Source organism: Protopterus annectens, chromosome 9.part0 (genome assembly GCF_019279795.1).
Source record: "Protopterus annectens isolate FY-2018-M chromosome 9.part0, PAN1.0, whole genome shotgun sequence".
NCBI classification, from domain to species: domain Eukaryota; kingdom Metazoa; phylum Chordata; order Ceratodontiformes; family Protopteridae; genus Protopterus; species Protopterus annectens.
Window position 1 is genome coordinate 1,099,057,941 of NC_056743.1, and position 24,194 is coordinate 1,099,082,134.

A 24,194-nucleotide genomic window follows, 5' to 3' on the forward strand; every position below is an offset into this window, starting at 1 on the left:
GCCTTAAAAAACTCCAGCAATACCCTGTTGCATATCGTCTACTCCGAGGCGATCTCTGCTTAACATACAAGGCCATGTCAAACCCAGAGCTGTTGGACATGCTACACTTAAAGAATTCCCAATCCCTCAGAGCCATACACTCCAGGGATCTAAACCTTGTCATCACAATAAACAAAACATGCTGGAGGGATAGGTTCCTAACCCAGAGACTTCCCAGACTCTGGAATAGACTACCCATACAAGTCAAGCAGCGTGCCTCTTTGGCCATCTTCAAAAGGAACCTTGATGATTGGATGGGAGAAATGAAATTTACCCCAGGGATCATGTCAGTCGCCCTGCTAGACAGGGGTTCAGGGAAGTAAATAGTGTGGGAAGAAATAGCCAGGGAATTGTTATGGCTAGGCTTGTATAGGCCCTAAGGCCGATAGCCTAGTACCAACCTATGAACATTGCAAATTTAACTGAAGACTCTGTGTGTAAGAAAACAAAACTGTAAATTAGACACAAGCACATCATAGTACATTATATATGTTGTGTGTATATATATATATATATATATATATATGTATATATATATATATATATATATATATATATATATATATGTGTATATATATATATATATATATATATATATGTATATATATATATATATATATATGTATATATATATATATGTGTGTGTGTGTGTGTATAGATAGAAACGCACACATTTTTATATGTGTATATATATATATATATATATATATATATATATATATATATATATAGATGACTTCTATATCCCAGGCAATTCTCTACAGCTCTTGTGGAATTCTCAAGTGTTCCCAGGTGAGCTTTGAGATAAAATCTCTCCAGTGTGATTAGTGCCTGCCTCCTGCCCTGATAGCATTTCCCAGTGGGACTTACCTGATACATCTCCTGTGGGATATGCCCAAGAAAAGCCATATAGGTGCCAAAACTATCTTAATTGACTCCTTTCAGTTTTCACTTTCTCCAGATATTTTGGGCTTCTAATACTGTGACAGAAATGGACCCCATTACTGAATCAGAATAAGATTAGAGTTCTTGAAATTAACAGTACTTCAGTATTTGATTTTTGCAAAGAGTGCCCTTCTCAGCATCCATGAGGAATTGGCATAATGGTTGAGGTTATCAGTTTACAGAAACAAGGTACAGGGTTTGATTCTGATCTCAAATTAATGATGAGGCTTAAAATGGCCCTTCAGGTTTGTTAGCATAGTAGTCAACTATGAGCTTTTTCCGCAGTTCATATGGAGTTAACATTTATCAGTAGCATGCTAAAATATGCTTGAAAATTCTTTTTTATTAGCCCTGTTGCACCTACTACTGATTAAAACTATCTGGGTGACCTTATGCCATATTGCTCTAGTTTCTGCTTGCGTATCCCAGTATTTTATGACCTTGTGGCTCTCAGTACACAGAATACCATAATCACTAGGTTTATCTATTTTAGCAATGAATGATACCATTGCCCTTTTTGCTTTGACTACTATATCTTGTTTCATTGCTTCTACTTTCTTAACTGTTGTTAGTGGATGGTCCCATGTGATCAGAATGTCTTCATTTTCAGTAATTCTCTGTGAATCACTTTCCAGTGGTTCTCAGTTATGTGTATGTTATAGCATGTACACAATCACCATAGCAACAGTCTCAGTCATGAGTTTATAACACCCAGCATTTTCTTTGTAAACCAACATGTAAGTAGCCTGTTAATTGAGCTGTCATTTTAAGTCTTGGTTTACATTCACCTTTCCTTAACCATTCATGCACCAAATTTTGATTAACGTGTGGTTGCTCCAGCAGTTTTCTTGCCACTAGAGCTGCAGGCTTTTTTTTTTCATTTTCTTATGGTCCTGTTCTTTATATTCTTTCTTATTTGTGGCACTTTCTGCTACAATCTGATTTTTATATACCCCTGGTTTGATTTCCACCCGCACTCCTTTATAAAATGTTTCTGCTAATAAGGCAAAAAATTAATCTTAGACTCATTTCTTCATAGTTTAGAACTTTCATTATGTGCGACCGGGTCTATATTAAAATACCGAAACCTCACTTAGACGAATACCTAAACGCCGACACATAAATAGTGAATTGCGAAAACACTGAACGTCCTGAAGTGCGAAATTCAAAATATCGAATTGCCATAGTTGGCCAACCCCACCGCCCGCTACATACTATCTACCCAAACAAAATAAATAATCCACACTTCCCCATATCTACACTTCACCCATGTATCCCACATCCTAATAAACATTCACAATACACAAATGTATCTAACTATAAACAAACAACACCCAACTACAGGGAAAAGTATAATTTACGTATACATTCAGCTATACATTACTATACATACACTTAACATTACCCTACTTCTAACCCTAAAGTAAACGTTGCATGTATTACTATGTATGCACTTACACTTGTGTGTGTGTGTGTGTTCATATTTAGTACATGTATTTTATTTATGTGCGCGCACACACACACACACATACACTTGCTATAAGCTTAAACACTTCAAACATTTCATCACATCACAGTAGCAGTCATAAACAGTTAATACCATTAACTATACCATAAACGAATTACATGCGTATGCCCCAATTAAACCATCCTCCTCTTTCAAAAGAGTAAAAAAGCAAATCCATAAGTAACACTGCCTCACAGCAAGGTCAGACTAGTATATCATAGAACAAAGTTACTTGGAGTTGATTCCACTGGGTCTATATAATGAAAAAAAACCTGTTTCTTTTTTGTGTATATTGCACATTTACGTTAGGGAGCTATACCGGATATGGGCCAACTATGACAATTCGATATTTCGAATTTCGTGCTTCAGGACGTTCGGTGTTTTCCTGGTTAGCTATTTATGTGTCGGCGTTTAGGTATTTGCGTAAGTGAGGTTTCGCTATTTTAACATAGACCCATTTGGATCTGATGGTGACAACAAATATGTATGCACTCTCATGACTGCAGACCTATACTTATAGTCAATTCTAAGAAGGCCCTTACCTCCTTCAGAATGAGGAATATATAATCTTGCTATGCACTGTTTTTTATATATCATTTGATAAGCATGAAACATTTTTCTTGTTTTCTTGTCCAACTGATCCGGTGTTGTTTGGGGCCAGTCAGTCACACCAAAGCTGTATGTTAGAACAGGAAGAGCAAGCTGATTTATAGCTTAACCTCTGGTCCTAGATGCCACGACAGTTTTCAATATTAGCTTTCGTCTTCTAAAGCATTTTTTACTAAACTTTGTTTTCACGATTTCATGTATTCATGTTTTATTACTAGCCATTCATCTATTCTCAAATATTTATACATTCCCTCCTGCTCGAGTTCCTGAATATCACATTCCTGTCTCAAGCTGACAATTTCTCGGTGCTTTAGCCTTTCTGCAATAAGTGTTGCTTTTGTACATTTATCAAGACCAAATGTCATTCTTATATCATCTGAGCAAGTTTTAACCAATTACAGTTGTGCTTTCTTGTGCTTATAATGATCTTTACCCTTTCAAATTATCCACAGAAAGTAGATGAAATGTCTTTGGATAATATTTTTTGGTGGGAGATTAAGTGGTAACCACTGCCTAGTCTGTTAAGTAAATAGCTTACTGGGCTGAGGGCAACAAACAGCTGTGGTGGCAAAGAATCACCATGGAATATATTCTTTGGATTGTTGTCCTTGGGATAATCACTTATCCTTTATCATGACTCACCTGTCAAGTGGGTTGCAACTGTTTCGTTGTCACTGTTATGTTAATGACCAATGTAGTGTGTATCTTATGCATCTGCAGTCATTGCATAATCTGTGAATGTGAGATGCTGTTAGACATTTTGTTATAATCCATCCATTCTATATTTAGATTTCATGCCTTTTTTTTACAGCTATATTATGGTTTTAACAACAGATGATCGTTTCTTCTATGTAACTTTCTTTTGTTACATGTTTTTTTCTATTGCCATGATTGAAATTTCTTTTAGGTGACTATAAAGTCTGTCTGCACCAGTTCCCAGTATATAATTTATATATTGTCAGATAGCAAGTTATTGGCCTTTAGTTATTAGGATGGCTTGCAGGCTAATTTTTAAGGACAAATGTGTTTTTTTCCTGTTGTTAACCAAGCTGGTGTCTGTTCAGGATGTGCATATAAATAATATTTCACTCAGGGCTAAATCTTTGTGTAAAGATGTTAATACTTTAAGCCAGAAGTTAGGCACTGTATCTGGATCCAAGATTTTCCCAAATAGCAGCCTTTCTTAATTTTGTCTCAGTTTCTCTGAGTGTTACTTCATTCCATTTTATATCATCTTCATCAGAGCTTCTTACTGTTTCATTTAACTCTTCTATCCATTCGGCATCTCTGTTACGTTAATCAGGATTTTCATAAATACTTCTCCAAAAGTTATTGATTGTTTTTTGTTCTTTTAAGATGATTTTTTTATTTCTTTTGTTTTGTTTCCCAATTTTCTATAAATATTTTGGGTCATCAATGAATTGCTTGTTTTGCATTTTTGCTTTATATTTATTTGTCTGTATACCTTCTAAGTGTTTTTGCTCATACTAACATTTTAGTTTATTACTGAAGAAAGTGTGTGATAAATACTGATCTATTTTGATATAGTGTGTTGCTTTTACCACATCTTTCTAGAATTTTTGATGATCTCTCCCCTTTTCTGTATTCTTCTAACAGTGATACTTTTTGCCTTAGTTGTGTTGTACCATTTCTCTATTTGATGTTTCCATTGTGACATTCTACTTGTTTCCTTCCTTTCCTGTGTTACTCAGCATTTTTTCAACAATATTTTTTTATTTTAATAATAGCAATAAAACAACATTATATTTACAATCATAACAAAAGAAACTATGTACAAAGTCCATAACAAAATAATACATTTACATATACATACAAGAAATCAATTAAAATTCCATCAGTAAAGAATGCAACTTTTCCCAAGCAATACATTTATGCATTGAATTTTTTGTTCTAAGCTTTATGCTTGAATTTTCTTTATCACACAAATATTTGGCTAAATAAACAAACCCATGATTACATGATTAAAGGAAAGAGGATAGTTGTTTTTTCCAATTTTCTGTTACAACCTTTCTTGCTACAGAAAGTATTGACCATAATATATGTATTTGAGTCTTGGGTATAACCTCTGGAATCGAACATTAAATAAAATGAGTGAATCAGAAATTATACATTTATCATTCCATAGTGTATTACAGAAATTTCAAAATTCATTCCAAAAGATAACATTTTACAGATAACGATCATATAATACCAAGCAGCATTTTCCGCATTATATCTCCAGCATTTCGTATAATTTTTTTTTTTTTTTTGTTATTTTTGCCAATTTTTTTGTGGTGTTAAATAGCATCTATGAAGAAATTTCCAGGTATATATCTTCCAGTAGGAGGATATTGTTTTTTTCCTATTGTTAGTAGTAAATTCTTCATTATTCATTTTTATGGAGTAGTTCCAATAAAAGGCATCAGTGAAGGTAAAGTCTGATCTGATAGTTCTATAAATCATAGATGTGAATGAGATACCTCTTAGAGAGCCATTTATAATATTATATATTAATTCCAAAGTTTTTGGTGCATTATTACCTTGAATATCTAATGATAATATAATTTTATTGTAAAACAATTCCCTGCAGACCTGTATGTCAAGACAATTATTATTGTTTAAGCTATATCTGGCAATTAGATAATTAGACAAATGAACTTTATTTATAGACAAAAACTGATTCCAATAGAGTAATTTCCACTCTTTAAATTCGTACATTTTATTGGGATCAAAGGAGATTAAGCATTCATTGATGTAAGCAATTAGAAAGATGGATATTAACAAGTTTTTGAATGAGTGATTAGATTGGGTGAATCTTTTAAAGTTCATTAGTATATGATTAATGAAAGAGCAGGATTTTAGTTTCTGTTTGTTATCTTGTGTATATTTTTAAAGACCATATAAAAATATTTCTATTTAGTTTAGTAAGAGGTTTCAATAGTATTTTGTTGTTAGAAAATAATATTGATTCATGCATTATTTTCCAATATGAAGAGTAGGAGGGACTTAACCATAAGAAAATCATGTTAAGGACAACTGCATTTAAATAAAATTCAATATTTGGGAAACTAATGCCTCCTTCTTCCCCACTTGCAGTATGTCGTTGTAAGGATATCCTGCTTTTTTTTTGGGTGCCAAAGACATTTTAATAAAATATTGTTAATTTGGTGTATGATTTTTTTTAATTGGGGGGATAATCAAGGACTGACTAATATATATATGATTTTGGGTAATGATATGTTAATTAACATTACTCTATCTTCAAATGTAAAACAATCTATTCCATTTATCTATGAGATTTGTAATTGTGTTTATTGCATTTTTATAATTTATAGAGATTGCATCTTTAAGATTTGAGTTAATAAAGACACCTAAGTATTTAATTTGTGTTGTGTCCCAGTTCAGGTGTTTGTAATTTTTCATTTTACTGGTGAGATTCTTGTTTATTAAAAGAGTTTAGGTTTTATTGTGATGAAACTTTAATCTGGATAGGCTTTCAAATAGATCTATTGTATTAAGTAAATGGTCTAAAGATGACTCAGTATTACCGCTGGTTAATAATAGATCATCGGCAAAAAGTTGTATCTTTGGGGATAAGTCATTATTAATGGCATATCCCCTAATATAAGTATTTTTCCTAATGTAATTAGCTAAGGGTTCTACAGCAAGGGCAAAGAGTAGAGGGGATAGGGGACAACCCTGTTTAGTACCTTTTAAAACTTTAAAGGGAGATGATAAGAATTAACTTATCTTTATAAATGAAATTGAGTTTTCATATTTTTTTTTTATTAAATTTAAGAAATCAGAGGAGAATATATGTTGTTGTAATGCTTTAAATAAGTAGGACCAATCAAGGGAATCAAATGATTTATTTATATCAAGACTCATTATCGCAAGTTCATTTTTCTTTTTATTTGCTATCTCTATTAGAGAAAGAAATTTTGTTATATTATCTTGTACTTTCCTATTTTTTATAAAGCCAAATTGGTTGCTTTCTATCAAGTTGGGAATGATGGAATTGAGTCTGTTTGCTAATATAGACATAAAGATTTTATAGTCTGTGTTTAAGAGTGAAATAGGTCTGTAAGATGAACAAAATGTAGATTCTTTATTAGGTTTCAGTATAGGTGAGACAAATGAATATTTCCATGAAGGTGGGGTAATAAACTTAGTTTTAATTTCAATTAATGCATTTAGTAAAATTGTTAATGTGCTATCTGGCAGGATTTTGTATATCTCAGGGATTAGACCATCCAACCCTGGCACTTTTTTTTTTACTTTACTTACTTGGTCTTTTAATTCCTTAAAAGTAAAAGGCTTATCAATTTAGGCAACATTAGCAGGGGATAGAAATTTTAAGTTGCTGTCTTTTAGAAAATTTTCTAGAGTTTTGTTATCATTTGCATCTGGTTTAGAAATACATTTTCGTAGTATTTCCTAAAATAATGTAATATGCTATTCATATCTGTTGCTATTATTCTTTTCTTATTTTCTACATGTATGATTTCTTTTGTATGATTCTTTTTATTTAAGCATTTTGACCTTACCTCAATTTTATTTACACATTTAGGATGAATAGAATATGAATATAATTTAATTTTTTCTAAGTTTATCGAGACTTTATGGTGCAGAATATCTTGATATTCTTTATTTAGTTTATTTATTTTATCTAGGGGTAACTTATCATTTAGTGAAAGATTCTGTTTTAAGCTATCTAATTAATTCTGAATGTATTTTCATTTTTTATCCCATTCTTTCTTTTTTTGTAAGTACCAGTTTTTGATTTTTCTATATAATACAACTTTTAAAGTGTCCCATAGTGTTATATCAGATACTTCTCCATTATTATTTATTTCTATACACTGATTTATTTTGGCTTGTTTCCAGTCTTGAAAACCTTTCGGTTTTGTAATATAGGCTGGGATTCTTTGGCAAAAATGTAGATTTTCAGAATATAAAGTTAAATTAAATATGATAGCACTGTGATCAGAAAGGGGGTAGGACGTTAATAGTACATTTTCTATTTTGGAGAGTAGAGAGCTTGATACTAAGATTTTTGTCAATATTAGTTTGTGTCCCAAACCTATATGAGTAATAAGAAAATTTTAGGGAGCTGGGTAGTTTTATATGATAAATATCTTTTAGATTTCTTGAATTGATATAGTTTTTAGGTCTCTTGCAGCTGGGGAAATTTTAAAAGATTTAGTATTTGTTGTTTCACTGGAAGAAAAAAGACAGTTAAAATCTCCTGCTATTATCAACTCACCTCTGGAGTGCAGGGCTATTGTGTCTAAGTATTTCCTTGCTGTTTTTGCACTAATTCCATGAATCCAGTAAGAGTTTATAAGGGAATAGAAATTTTTCTCATTTTTAATTACTACTCAAGCTAACTTTCCATCTTTATCAGTGTATGAATGTATGATTTCAGGTAATCTCATACCTTTATTCCAAAGGATTAATACTCCTCTCCTTTTGTATTTAAATTGAAAACTCGCTAGTATATGGTAATTTTTTAATATAAGTTTATTTAAAGCTTGTGATAATAAGTATGTCTCTTGAGGGCATAATATATCTGCTTTATGTAAAGAGAGGTATTTATTAATAGTTGCTCTCTTTATAGGATTATTTAGCCCATTTACATTTATTGATAAACATTTATATGTTTCATTACTTAATGTATTGAGTAATGGTAATGTATTGTATTGATTTCCTAGAATATTTATAAAATAAGTTTATGAGAACATTTGTTATGAACAAAAATTCTAAAAAAATTCTAAAATTAACAGAGGACATTTAACATTATATACGTTAATAACTTTCAACATGGAACCTAATGCTCTTGGCTTAATATGTTTTACATATAGACCACAGTTCTGCCAAGTCATATTAACTAAAGTGTATCTCTGTTACTGCATGTTTAATATTTAATTCAAAAAGAGAGAAAAAAATGAATGAAACAACATACAGAATGAGCTAATAAACAGAACTTTTCTTCATCTTTTTCCCTTTTCTTCCCCTTCCTTTCTTCTTTTTTTTTTTGTTTCCTTTCCTCTTCCCTTTTCTTTTTCCATTCTTCTTTCTCCCCCTTTCCCTTCTCTCTTTCCCCTCTCTCCCTTACTTTCCCCTTCCCCTTATTTTAATAAAAAGGATTAAAAGGAGTAACCAAGTTTTTAACATATATATTGTGAGTCTTATAAAAATAAACATAAAATTATTTGCATTGAGTTTACTCTTGTAATATAACTTCTCTCTTTCTATCAAAATAAAGCTTCACTAAAGTGTATTTTGTGTAGGAGCATATAACTAATTAACAAAATCTTTTATTCTGAAAAGGCAGTAGTCATTACTCCTCAGGCAAAAAAAGTACAAAATAGCATATCATTAGCGAGTGCATATTAATAGCTTAAGTATCCTACGTCATATTCATATGTGATAGTTATACAACCACAAAACTATCTGTTTTAAATGAGATTTATTACAGAGTAGAGATGTTGTATGAGACAACTAAAAGATAAAGACACCTTAAAAACAACACTTAGTCAATGACAGTATGTTTTTATGTTCACCAAATAGATGTGTACAAAATCTTCTATAAAATGAAACCACTATAATGATTTAATTTAGTATTCATAGCTTGATGTGTGCCATGTTCTATATATTATTACTTTGTTAGTAGCAGTGTATCAGGATAAGACGTTAGGATGTATTTTGATATTTAACAGTAAAAGTGATAACAAAGAAGACAGTGTAGAGAAATTTTACTTTCAATAACTAAAACAAAAGCATCTTTATAAGGTAAATGTGTCAGGTGAGCTAGTTACTATGGTTCTATCATTTAGATATGAAGAGTTTTAATCTTATGTACGTTGAACTTCTTCTATGTATGATCATTAATGACTATTCTGTTTTGACTAATCAAGTCTTACAGATTCACTCTATTGTCTATTTCAGTTCTAGAGGTACACTTGTAAATATAAATTCTATAGTCAAAACATCTTCTATTTACTCATTGAGTACACTGTGATAGTACACTGGTATTTATGAGTAAATAATGTATTTAACATGAAATTAATAAGAGTTTCATATACTATTGCATGTCAAAATTAGATTATAACAGATACATTTTGTTTATTTTATGTGTTACACCATGTCTGTCTACCATACCTCTGAACACGGTAGAGAATAAACATTGTTTATAAAAACACTTCTTCTTTAAGCTTTTTCCCAGTTAGGGGTCACCACAGCGGATCATCTGTCTGCTCATGATTGGCAGTGGAGTTTTACGGTGTCGAGTTGCCAGCTCGGCACCCAACCTTCCACAGAAGACACACACATGCACACACTCACACCTAGGGCCAATTTAGAGTGTCCAATCCACCTACTGCATGTCTTTGGGATGTGGGAAGAAACCAGAGCACCCGGAGGAAACCCACGCGACCACAGGGAGGACATGCAGACTCCGCACAGAAGGCACCCCAGCCAAGAATTGAACCGGAGAACCTCTTGCTGTGAAGTGACAATGCTAACCGCTGCACCACCGTGGCCGCCCTAATTGTTTATAAAAACACAAATAATATTATTTCAATGTATGTACAGATTTTCGCAAAATGTCTATATCCATATCCCATATCCTCAGCCCATCTCTCACAAAATGATGGCCTTCTGGCAAATAAGTGCCAAATCACTAAAAGACTGGGGCCAGAAAATACTGACAGACATCCAAGCCCCGTATCTCACACCCCCCAGAGCACACATGTCCATGGAAACCCCATCGTCATTCCATCATCTTTCCAATTTTGTATGAGCAATTACAAAAAAAACTGTCTCTATCCTTGACCTCTGACCCACGTTCATACATGGCCCTATTCAGATCTTCTGCTTTAAGAGGCTTAGAGGTATGACCCAGTTATATATCCACCCTTCATCTAAGAGCTGCTGATAGGTGTACCTTCTTCCATTACACCATATGTGTCTCTTCTCAGTACTTTTGACTTGCTTATTTGATTCCAAGAATCACAAGAGCAGAATGAATGTGTTAATTGATATAGCCATTAATAAAAAGGAGGGACAATCATGTTTTTACACTAGCATCATTTAAATATATATAGCATTCACGTTGCTAAATAAAAAGTTGTTGCTTCATGATGTTTGATACTAAGTGATGTTGGAACTGCTCGTAATTGACGAAGTTAACTACAAGAAGAAAGCAGAATTTATGTAGCTAAGAACCATTAAATAAACATTACAATGCATTCCAAGGATTCATTATAGTCTGACACACTGGAAAGATTGACATGAGCATAAAGAAAATGTGGAATGTGTATAAAAATGTTGCATAACTATGCGCTTCAGATAGTTATAAAATATTAACACTTTGCATGGTTTTTAATGTTCCACTGCCCAAAACAGATGTGGTGAGGTGGCAGCACACCACAGCAAACATAATGACCCTTGGAGAAGTATTACAGGCTGAGTAAAGCTTATAACCAAATGTTAAATAAATAAGTAAATTACCTGATTAATACCTGATTACTTAAATATTACTTATATTTAATGTTCATCTGCTCTTCTGTTACCATTATTGTACTAAGTTTGAACTTTTGTAAAAATTCAAAAATCTGTAACACTGCTTGGCTGAAAGTATCTTTCAGTTATCCTTGTCTAAACAACATCAATACCCAATTGTAAATATTATTGTATAATCAATGTTATTTTTGCTCTTCTGCTACTTTGACTGTATTCTGCTGGAGCTTATCTCCCCGGGCCTCCGCTGAAAATGGACTTGGTTCCAGTCGGACTTACCCGGTCAACAAATGTAAAATAAAATAAATAAATAAAAGTAAATAAATAACTAACATGATTTACACCAGCACACACCCTCTGAGAGTCCCGAAACCTGACACCCAAAAGCCTGCCATCCAACAACCTCAGTCTTCAGTGATCTGGCCGAGAAAAAATTTTATGAGAGAGACACCATAAATAAAATGCACAAATATTGGCATCTAAGAGGCATGGAGTAAAGTTCTGCGAGGCCGAGCCAAATATATTGTTGAGGCTAAAGGACCCATTTACAGTAGTATCACCCATAATAGTCTTATAGACTATCTAGGCAAAAAAAATATTACTTTTAACAAAGCAGGCTAATCCAGTCTACACACAGTGTAAAATGCAACGGAGCCAGTGCTGCCATCATTAGTGTCTGGTAAACAGAGGATAACCTTCAACTAACCCATTAGAATACTTCTATCAAGCAGCACTGTAACAGTTTTAACTTATTTTGCTGAACTAACTTGGCTGACATGCAATACGATGTCAACTATAAACATTATGAAAACAACGTAAGGTAATCTGTGTCTTACTAAGTGCTGCAGGTGCATACTGACATTATTAATTTCTAAGCTGCATTTTCACATTGCAATATGCTTTACCATCATGCCTAAAAGACAGTCACAAAAATGTTCCACTCACCTGGCATGACTTTGAGGCTAGGGTCACTTCCATAATATAGTGATGAAGGGATCTGAGGTCATGCAAACTACCATTGGCAGGAGCTAGCAAATGATACTGTGCAAAAACTATAGGTTTATTTCATACTATGCAAATGAGGTTTGTTTTCTTTCTTTCTTTATTCAGTTAATTAGTTAGTTATGCATGTATTCGTTCATTCACTTATTTGTTTAAACAATTTTGCAACATTGGTATGTTCTTCTGTATAAACAGATTAGCTGCATATAACTTCATGTGCTGAACAACATATTTGCAGGGAAAAGAGATTGATGCACTGAGAGGTACAGCACCATATAAACACCCCTTTTTTTTGTGACAGCATGTAATAAACATAATTTTAACAAATAGGTGCCGGCCAGTAATCAAATGCACATCTCTCTACCACCAACTAGAGATGCATGTCCCTCGGTCAACACCATAATATTCCAACTCCAACATTGCAGAAATGCAGTAGAGCAGTGCTTCAATACAGAGTTTTTAAAATTATTTGTTAGAGATAAAAAATAAAAAACAAAAAAAGAAGAGAACTAATTAACATTTCGCTTTTTTCTTTTTCTTTTTTTTTTTCCTTCCCTTTGCAGCTTTCCAGTTGGTCTGACATGTCCAGAACTGAAGAAGGGTCATAAACAGATGGCTGAAGAGATAATGCAGTGAATCCTGTGAATATGAAGTCACAATCTTTAAGGGCTGGAGCTTATTTAAAATGAGTTCCAAAAGTGTTTTGAGGTAAGAAGGCAGCAGTTTACATATTGGGATGAAGCATTTTGAATGTATGACTCGTGAATGTGCAGATTTTACCACACTTAGTTACACAAATCACTTTCAAGCTATATCAATATACTTATAACATACAAAGCATCTAGGCCAGCAAATTAGCTGTAGCTCATATAAGACAATGAGCAGGCACCATCATTTCTTCTCCAAGAGGATGAGAAGAGAAGAAAAAAACACATCAGTAGCAAAGATCCCAACATAACAGTGCAAATTGGTCTCACCAAGAGCAAATATCTCAACACAATACTCCAAGCTGGTACCACAAAGGGTGTCAGAGTTTCAGCCACAGAACAGCCATACAGCACTACATCAGACACTCCATGGAAAAGATCTGCAGGTCAAGGACAAGAGCACAACATCAGAACCAGCACTGAACAACTATCAAAGTCTTATTTCCTCCACAATATAATCACAGAACTATCAATAAGCCAGTACAGAACATAGTTATCTATGGTTTACAGTATATGCAATGTTTGTAGGTTGACTTTATAGTTTCTTAAGCTTGTCTCATTCAATTTAATAAATCTATGTTTCTTGTTATAATATGCTGCATTATATAGTTATTGAAGTTAACTAAATTATAACAACAGAACATTTATCTTGTTTACCTGAAAAGGTGTTCTGAAGAGATATGTGATAGTAATTTGTAAAAATAAGATATAATTAATTATGTATTTTATTGATTTATTTATCCCTGGATTTTTTTTCCCTTTACTGACCAGTCTATTTTAGCTGCTTGTCTCTTTAAAGTAGAAGTGTTATCCATTTGTTCTTCGGTGTTTATTAAGTTTTTCTTCTTGATAAAATTGTTTGCTTCTTCAAGGGTTTAGTAAGTTATTTTTTTCTTCTGGGAGGCATAGTCTTATCGTGGCAGGATATATCAGCTGTGCCTTTATGCTGGCTTGTTTTAATGATTTGATAAGAGGGATAAAAGTTTTTCTTTTCGTTGTAATAGGTGAGGAGTACTCATTGTCAAATCTAATTATCTGGTCATTTATATTCAGAGGAGAGAGAGCCCAGGCAGTTTTTAAGATGAGATGTTTATCTTGGCTGGATATAAATTTGACAATGATTGATCTTGGATGAATATTTTTGCTGCCAGAGGGAATTGTAGATAAAGATCTGTGGGCTCTTTCAATACCGAAGGAAAGAGCCTCTGGTAGGTTTAAGGTTGTAGGAAGCCATACAGTTAAGAAGTTTGCTGCATTGTCTCCTTCCTTTCCTTCAGGTATTCCGTAGATTCTGATGTTATTCCTTCTGGACCAGTTTTCTAAATCATCAATTTTATTGATAAGTGTGGTATTTTGTTGCAAAAGGGATTCAGTGTTCTTTTCTCCTTCTATTAGTCTACAGTCAATGTCTGAAACTTATTCTTGCAGTGCTGTTATTTGGATCTTTTGTTGTTTTAGTATGTCACTTAAGATTTAAATCTGTTTAGTTGAATCGTCTTTGATTTTATCCACTTTAAGGACCAATTTGTCTATTTTCAGCATTAAGTCTTGTATGTTTGTAAGGACTGAGTGTAATTCTTTTTTCATGGAATTTTCCTGCTGGGTACATTTCAGTAGACTCATCGTTCACCTGTTGCATTTCTCACTTTTTTTCTGTTTGACAGGAAAATATAACAACTATAAAATAAAAAAATACACCAATAAGGAGCTTGGGGCTTCTAGATTTTGAATCTTCAGTTTTTAAGTTGTTTTTGGTGATTTTTCTAAATAATTCTTGCTAGAAGAATTGTATTACTGCAGAGCAGAGAATTTGTGCTGCCTTTAGCTTGCCAAGCTACGCCCCCTTACTCTGCATTTTTGTGAAAACACTTTAACTGCTATTAGTTTAGCTACACTGCAGTATTTACTATTTATTTATTTATGTTACATTGCGTGACTTTTTCTTAACAGTCCTAATTTCTGTGTGCATTTGTTGTATCAGTCTTCTAACATTTTGGGTCTTATTTATTTTCTGTAACGTCTTTCCTTCATCTGTCTTAATACATTTAACCATTTCTACTAAATCAAGCAGGTCTTCCCTTAGATCATTTTCTTTTAGTCTGAGAGCATCCTCTTTGCTCTATGTTTTCTGCTCTGTCCCTTACTATGCAATAATAACTGGTCGCTTATGTTAGTCTCCTACAGAAGGTTTCAGACCATCACCTCGTGATTTATCTTCCCGAGATACATCCTGTTCCTTCTGCTATGTTGTGATATTGCTTGCACTAGAGTTTCCAACCCATATCCTTTACTTTACAGCTGAGCTACCACTTTCATTTCTATTTGTTTTGTTTCTACATTCCTAAACTTATTTTTATTGATTAAATTCCACTTTTGTGCTCTATTTTTTATTGTAAAATTTACCATACCTAGATGTCTTTGCCTGAATTTCTCTTCAAATATATATATGGAGCTGTACTTTTCATATTGATTAGTACAGCTTTCTTTGCTGGATAAATATCTCACCATATTAGATGTCTCCCCCTATGTCCATATTTCTTTTTTATATAACTTTTGATAACCCACATGTTTTGTTCCTTATCCATCCTCACTTCTTCTGTCAGTTCTTTTTCCAGGTGGCCCAGTGTTTCTTCATCTAGGTAATGTTTTGTCCTGATCTGTTGTATTTAGGATTTTAAATCATTATCTCTAGCTTTTAACATTTTTTGTTATGCAAGTTTTTTTTTCTTTCATTTAGTTTTTTTCTTACTCTTCCTACATATCCTCTGAGTGGAAATGCTGGGTTTATAGTGTAATGATAACCATACATAATTTCTTTGTTTCTTATGCTCAGCAGTCAACTTTATTCTCCCTTTGCCTCTTGCTTAACCTATGCTATGAGCCTTTTTTTTGTAGACTGCATTTTCCTTCTACTACAGGGGGTACCCTCAGGATGTCCTAACCTGTTGGTAGAAATGCTTTCATGTTCTGAGGATCCTGCACTGTCTTTTTTTCCAGTCCCGGCAAGAGTGCATATGCCAAGAGTGGGTATTTTGTATGTAGGGATTTATATGCCCAGTTTTCCTTTTTATTTTATCTTTCCCCATGATATACAAATTACACTGTATATATCAATGTCATCTTGGTGAGATTTTGTAAAAAAATAAAAATAGGGTCCACCAGATGAAAACTATCAAGGCTTGAGGATTAATTCAGTTCCAGCAATATTTTTATCCTTCCCTTGTCAATTGCATCTCTCCATTTGGACCCCTTCATGAAAGAGCAGTGGATGTACTCTGAAATTCAATCTGATTGCCAGGCTTCTGATGTAAACATAGAGAGTGAGCCCATCCGTCCTCTGAAGGGAAACTCATTTCTACTGCCTGCATCCATGATCTCATCCATTTAGGCAGTAACCAATATCCATGTTTCTTTTTTATAACTTCTGACAACCCATGTTTTTGTTCATTATCTTTTCTCTTTTCCTCTGTTACTTCCTTTTCCAGGGGCCCAGTATTTATTCAACTAGGTAATATTTTGTTATGATCTATTTTAATAAGGATTTTAAATTATTATCTGCAGCTTTTAACAGTTTTTCTTATGCAAGTATTTTTCTTTCACCTAATTTCTTTCTTACTCTTGCTACATATCCTCTGTGTGAAAATGCTGGGTTTCTAGTACAACAGCAACAATACATAATTTCCTCCTTATGCTCAACAGTCAGTTTTATTATCTTTATGCCTCTTGCTTGGCCTATCAGCTTCATTTGTTTTTTTGTTTTTTTTTTTGTAGACTGCTTCTTCCTTCAACTACAGTGGGGAACCCATAGCATGTCCTAGCCCTGCGGTAGAAATATTTCCATATTGTGAGGATTCTATACTGTTTTTTTCTTACAGTGCTGGTAAGACTGCATATGCCAAGAATGGGCATTTATTTTAATTTGGGGACTTGTGCAGTCACTTGTTTTTTTTTTTGTGCTTTTTTTTTTTATTATTATTTTTGTCATACCTTTCTCCATGATATATAAATTACAGTCTGTATACTAATGTCATCTTGGGTAGATTTTGTAAAATAAAAATAGGGTCCACCATGTGAAGGTACTCATCAAGGCTTGAGGATTCAGTTCCAGCAATACTACTTTCATTGTCTTGCTGATTGCATCTCTTCATTCATACCCTTTTTTAATTTCTCCAAATATTTTGGGTTTCTAATACTATGACAGGAATGGACCCCATTCCTAAGTCAAAGTATGATTAAAGTTTATGAAACCTGTATTGTTTCAGTCTTTGATGTCAGCCAAAAGTGCTCTTCGCAGCACCCATAATGTGCCCAGTAATGACTCCTTCAGCAATTCGTACAGGGTTACATGGATTGTTAATATATCTAAGTACGATTGTAAATTCTTTTTTATAAGACCCCATTGGAACTGTCTGGGTATCATTTTTCCACATTACTCTTGTTTTTGCCTGCAGATCCTGATATTTTATGACTTTGTGTCTCTCTGTATGCAAGAGACTATAGTCACTGGGTGTGGCAATTTTAATGATCAATGCTACTCTTGTCTTCTTTTCTTGGTCCACTATATCTGGATTTGTAGCATCTATCTTTTGAAATGCCAGTAATGGATGATCCCATGTGATGTAGACTTCTTCATTTTCTATGATGCTTTGTGGCTCATGTTTCCAGTGTTTTTCAGCCACTTCAGTACCATAATGTTTGCACAATCCCCAGTGCAACAGTCACGCCACATTATTATGCCTTTCAGTATACAGTCCTTCTGCCATTAGTATGTTGCAACCAGCAACGAGGTGTGCAACCATTTCCAATTTGGTTTTACAAAACCTACATTTGTCTGTTTCTCCCACATGTTCAATGGACTTTGTAAACCAGCATGTATATAGTCCACTATCTTGGGCCGCCAGTATTAACCTTTCATCTCTTGGTTTGAATTTGCCTCTCCTTAACCATTCTTGTATTCATTCCTGATCAACATGAGGTCCTTCCAGAAGTTTTCTATACTTGCAACTATATTTATCCTTTTTCCACATTTCTTGCCTTCTCATCTGATCCTTCACCTTATATTCTTTCTTTTTTTGACACATTCAGTTGCTGCCTGGTTTTAATCTACTTCTGGTTTGATTTCCATTTCTGCTTGATGCCAATATGCTTCTGCTAGATTAAGCAGAGAAGTCATCTTAGATTTATTCTCCTCATGTTTTAAAACTTTCACTATGTTTGGATCAGCAGATATGTGTGGAGTCCCATGACTGCAGATCTATATATATAATCAATTTCAAGGACGGCCATCCCTCTTTCAGAAAGGGGACTATATAATCTTGGTATGCATTGATTATTATAAATCATTTAGTGAGCATGAAGCATCCTCCTTGTTTTCCTATCTAATCTATCTAACACATTTTGGGGCCAGTCAATCACTCCAAAACTGAAAGTTAGGACAGGAAGAACAAACTGGTTTGTAGCCTGGATTTTGTTCCTAGATGTCAATGCTGTTTTCAGGATTAATTTAAGGCTTCTGAAGTATTCCTTACTAAGTTTTATTCACATTTGTTTGTGTTTTACTGTTGAGCTTTCATCAATTCACAAATATTTATACACTCCTTCTTGCTCAAGTTCTTTTATATCACATTCTTGTCTCAAACTGATGTTGCAGTTTTCCTGCTTTAAAGGTTGCTTTTGCACATTTATCAAGACCAAATGCCATTCTTATATCATCTGAAAAAGTTTTGACAACTTGTAGTTGTGCTTTCAGTTCCTCATCTGATGAACTATACAGTTTTAAATCATTGACAGAGAAGATGAAAAGTCTTTGCACTTTGTTGCTTTCTAGGAGCCAGATTATAGCCATGACCTAAGCTGTTAAGTAGACCGCTTAATGGGTTAAGGGCAAGGCAGAACAGCAGCAGTGACAAAGAGTCACCCTGGAATATCCCCTTTGAATTTTACCCCTGGGATAATAATTTATCCTTTTTCATGGCTTAATTGCAAAGTGGTCTGCCACTGTTTCATGGTCACTGTAATGTAGTTGATCAGTATAGGGTGTATTTTATACATTTTTAAGCACTCTTTTATCCATGAATGTGGGATACTATCAAATGCTTTTTTTGTTGTCAATCCATGCCATACTTAAGTCCTTCCCCTTATTACAGTTTTCCACTATGACTTTATTTAATAACAAATGATCCTTTGTCCCATATGACTTTCTTTTATTGCCCTTTTGTTCTACTGCCATAATTGAGTTTTCTTCTAAATGACTGTAAACTCTGTTGGCATCATTTCCCATGTATAGTCTATACGTCGTCGGAATGAAAGTTATTGGTCTATAATTTTTGGCTTAGCTTGCAGGTTCACTCTTAAGTAGGAGCATTGATTTTCCTGTTGTTAACCAGGTTGGTGTCTATTTGGGGTGTGCATATAAATAATTCTTACTCATGGCTAAATCTTCATGCAAAGATGTTAATACTTTCAGCCAAAAATTAGGTACTGCATCTGGGCCTGGGGTTTTCCAATTAGAGGCTTTTCTTAACTTTGTTTCAATCCCTCTGGCTGTTAATTCATCCCATTTCATGTCCGGTACATGTAAACCTCTCATTCTTTCTTTTATGTCTTCTATCCATTTGGCATCTTTGCTATGTTGCACAGGATCTTCATAGATACTTCTCCAAAATGTATCTATTTCTTCTTTTTTTTGGTGGTCTTTCAATTCCTTTTACCTAATTTCCCATCTCTCTATAAAACTTTTTTTGGGTCATCAATAAATTGCTTATTTTGTACTTTTCCTTTATATTCATCTTCATATCTTCTAAGTTTATCCGCCTGTGCTGAAAGTTTTAGTTTGTAATTTGTGTTAGTGCATGATAGATCCTGGTCTGTTCTAATAGTGCACATTGCTTTTATCTCATCTTTCTTAGTAATTTGTTGATATGTTCCCTCTTTTATAGTCTTCTAACAGTGACACTTCTTGTCTTAACTGCTTTTAGTTTTCTCTATTTGATACTTCCATGAGGCATCTGATTTCTCCCCTTCCTTTCCCTCACTACCCTGTGTTCTTGTGGTAGAACTTTCTCAGTTATCAATTTAGCTGCACAGTAATATATCGTGTTTAGCTCTGTTATATCGCATGGATCTCTATGAATAGTCCTAATTACTGTATTCATTTGTTTTATCAAACTTCTGACTTTTTGGGTTTTATTAACCTTCTGGTCTGTTTCGTTCATTGATCTTGATATATCTGTCTATGTCTATTAAATCAAGTAACTCTTCTCTTAGCTCATGTTCTTCCAAACTGAGGGCACATCCCTTGTTTTCCAATTCCTGTGAGCATTCTATAGAAGATTCTGCAGCATCTTCCTGTAGCACATTCTGTTCAATTTCATCCTGTGCCATCCATTGCTCTATCATATAGGAACTCACTGGCCTATCACTCCTCAACATTAACTGCATCAGAGTTTTCACGGTTTGCTGTTCCTTCCCTTGCTATCTAGCTTCAAGTGAACATTTATACTGGTTTCCTGAGGAAGGCTCCAAATTATCTTCATATGGCACCTGACCAATTGCTTCCTGTTCCACTGATTTCCCATTAATTTGGATATCCATTACTCTATCCTATTGTGGTGCTTTCTGAATTAGATTTACTACACTAAATCCTTCACTTTGCAGGTAATCCATAATCTCAGTTTCTATTTCTTTAACGTCTCCACTACTAATCTCCTTTTCTACTTTTCCTCTTTGTCTTCTTATTTTTTGTATTATAAAGTTTTTCATGTCTGGATTCCTTTGCCTGCATTTCTCTTCAAATATCTTTGGTACTGCTTTTTTTGCATTGGTTAATTTTGTTTTCTACTTTGCATAAATATTACACCATATTATCTCTTTTTCTTCCCCATGTCCATATTTCTTCTTCAGATGTTTCCTGATCTTCTTGTTTCTCCCTACTTTGGGGACTCACTCCATTCTGCTGTGGTGTAACTTGTGTTAGACCTTCTACACCAAATCCTTTACTTTGCAGGCACTTCATAACTTCAACTTCTATTTTTTTTAACTTCTACTTTACTAATCTTCTTTTCTACATTCCATCTTTATAATATTATTTTTTTATTGTGAAATTTTCCATATCCGGATGCCTTTGCCTGTATTTCTCTTTGAATATATTTGGGGCTGCCTTCTTTACATTGATTAATTTGGGGTTTTCCTTTGCATAAATATTGCACCATATCAAATCTCTCTTTCTTTCCCATGTCCATATTTCTTTTTTATACTTTTCAAATATCTCTTGGTTTTATTGTTTATATTTTCCACTTCCTCAGATGCTTTTTTTCCCAAACATATCAAGGTTTCTTGATCTATATACTGTTTTTCACAAAGCTGTTGTATTAATGAGCACAAATTTTCATTTGAAGCTTCTGAAAGTTTTTCTTGTGGAAGTATTTTTCTTTCTTCTAATTTCTCTCTTAATCATGTTGTTTATCTTGTGTATTGAAATTCTGGGCTTTTTGCATAATAGTAACAATACATAATTTCTTTCTTATCCTCAACAGTCTACTTTATCGTCTTTATGGCTCTTCTTTGGCCTATCCATTTTTTTTATTTTTGTGGACCGCTACTTCCTTCTACAACAGGGGGGTATCCTCCCACTGGGCCTGGCCCCATTGTTGTAATGTTTCCATATTTTGAGGATTCTACACTGTCATCTTTCCAGTCTTGGCACCAGTGCACTTACCAGGATTGGCCACTTTTTTATCCTGGGTCTTGTGCACCCAGCTATCTTTTTTAGTTTTTGACCTACTTCTGTCCATGATATATGCTATATAAATACAGTCTATATATCAGTGTCGCCTTGGTGAGAATTTGTGAAAACTGGGTCCACCTTGTGAAGGAGGATGAGTTTAGTTTCAGCACTAGTATTCTCCTTTGCTTGCTGACTTTTCATCTCTTCATTCGGACCCCTTTATGATGGAGCAGTGGATGTACTATGAGATCCACCCTGATTGCCAAGCTTCTCACTTGATCATAGAGATGGAGTCCAGTCACTCTTTGAAGGAACTTAATTTCTACTACCAACATCCATGATCTCATCCATTGTGGTACCACCCAAAGCTCATGATTATAGCCGAGGATAGGGACATTGACAGGTTAACAGAGAGTTTCATGCCATAACCCATATCATGCCCCCAGTCCAATAATGTAGCTCACTTCTGTAAAAAATTTGCTGGCTGGTCTCCTAATCCCCTTTACCCTCACTTATAAACGAGTCCTTAAATTTGTCTCTCTGAGATAGCTGCTCTCCCCTACTTGGACAGAGTGATCCACACTATTTCAGAAGAGAACTGTGACCTCTGTTTTTCTTTTTTAAGTATTTATTTTCATTCCAATAACTTCACACTCAGGAGTGAATCACTCTAGTACATGATGGAAATCACAGCCACTTAAAACAAAGAGGACAAGACCTTCTGCAAACAACAAAAGGCCATCTTTCACAAACACAAGCTGGATACTTTATAAATCATGGCTGGACTTGCTACATGAAAATCACAGACATGAAGGGAGAAAAGACAGAGTTTTGACAGAGTTCTCCTCTTGCCTTAAGCATGCTTAGCCTAATACTTTGAATGTAAATACAACTCTTACTCCTGAAACACAGGGCCCTGAAGGCATGCAGCAGTGGCCCTGGGACCCCATACTGTGTTAATACTTCCCACATGGTATTTTTGGGCTCACTAAGATGTCTTTTTCAAGTCCACAAAATGTATATAAGGCAGTATTAGTGAATGTCCATTACTCTTTTAATACTTGTACAAGAACAAAGAGTGGAGCCATTTCATGACTAGGATACAACACACATTGTTCATCCTTAGTCAGAGGCCTGTACTATTGGATGAGGCCTCCTTTCCTGCAATATGGTATATTTTTCTCAGGTAGACAGAGAAGTGTGATCTCTATAGGAACAAACTTACACTGCTGTCTCATTTTTGATAATGGAGACCACTACCCCTGTCTGCCGTTCCATGATACTTTCTCTGACTACTGCCCTGCTGCACATGCACACACACACACAGAAACACATACATTCTCCCAACTGTGTCTAAAGTTATCATCTAAGATGATAAGTAATACACTTTTGAAAGGTACCTAATATGAAGATCCTTCAAAATTGCCTCTTTGTTCTGTGCTAAAACATATCCTCCATGCACAGTAGTTCCTTTTATCAGAAAAGCATTTGCAATATTAGCAAGGCAGGAGACAGAAATCAATGAGAAAGGAGAATGTAAGATAAAAATCAAGGTATGAACTTGTGAGTAACAGTGATATTCAAAAGAAAACAGCTGTGAAACAGAATTTGTTGCTACAGTAATGAGGAGGGTGTGCATAGCCGGCCTTAGGCATAAGACAACTAGGTGGCAGCCTAGTGTGCCGCTCTAGCAGGGGCGCTTTTCCAGTATTTATTTGGTGTAGGTAGACCAGGATGGGGTACCTGGGTGGTGTGAGGGCCGCCGTGGAGCCCTTTTGCCCAGGGCACCAGCTGACCTAAGGCCGCTGCTGAGGGCCTGCTCTGGTTCTCAGCTACTGACAAACTGCTCAAGGGCTCACAGAACAGCAAACGTTTCTTCTAACTCCCCTGCTGCTGGCCAGACCTCTTGTGCTTTCTTGTTTTATAATGTAGGATGGCAGTATGAAACCTGTGGCTGGATGTCCTCTTGAAATGTATAAATTAACCCTTTAAAACAGTAGATTTTTATGCTCATTAAATCAATAAGAGGAAACCAAAGCAATCTGTTAACTGATATGAATATAATCTGCATCTGGTTTTACCCAACTTCCTTTTTGACTGTAAATGATGCTTTAAAACCATCATTGTGCACTTCAGT

The 24,194-nt window shown here is 34.4% G+C and overlaps 1 long non-coding RNA gene across 3 annotated transcripts in view; it reads left to right on the plus strand.

The window, feature by feature from the left end:
* LOC122811839 overlaps positions 1-24,194 on the plus strand; it is a 799,357-nt gene that overhangs the window by 61,551 nt on the left and 713,612 nt on the right. For all 3 annotated transcript variants that reach the window (XR_006366301.1, XR_006366298.1, XR_006366299.1), the window contains exon 2: positions 13,189-13,333. This is a non-coding gene — a long non-coding RNA (uncharacterized LOC122811839). The remainder of the gene's footprint in view (positions 1-13,188; positions 13,334-24,194) is intronic.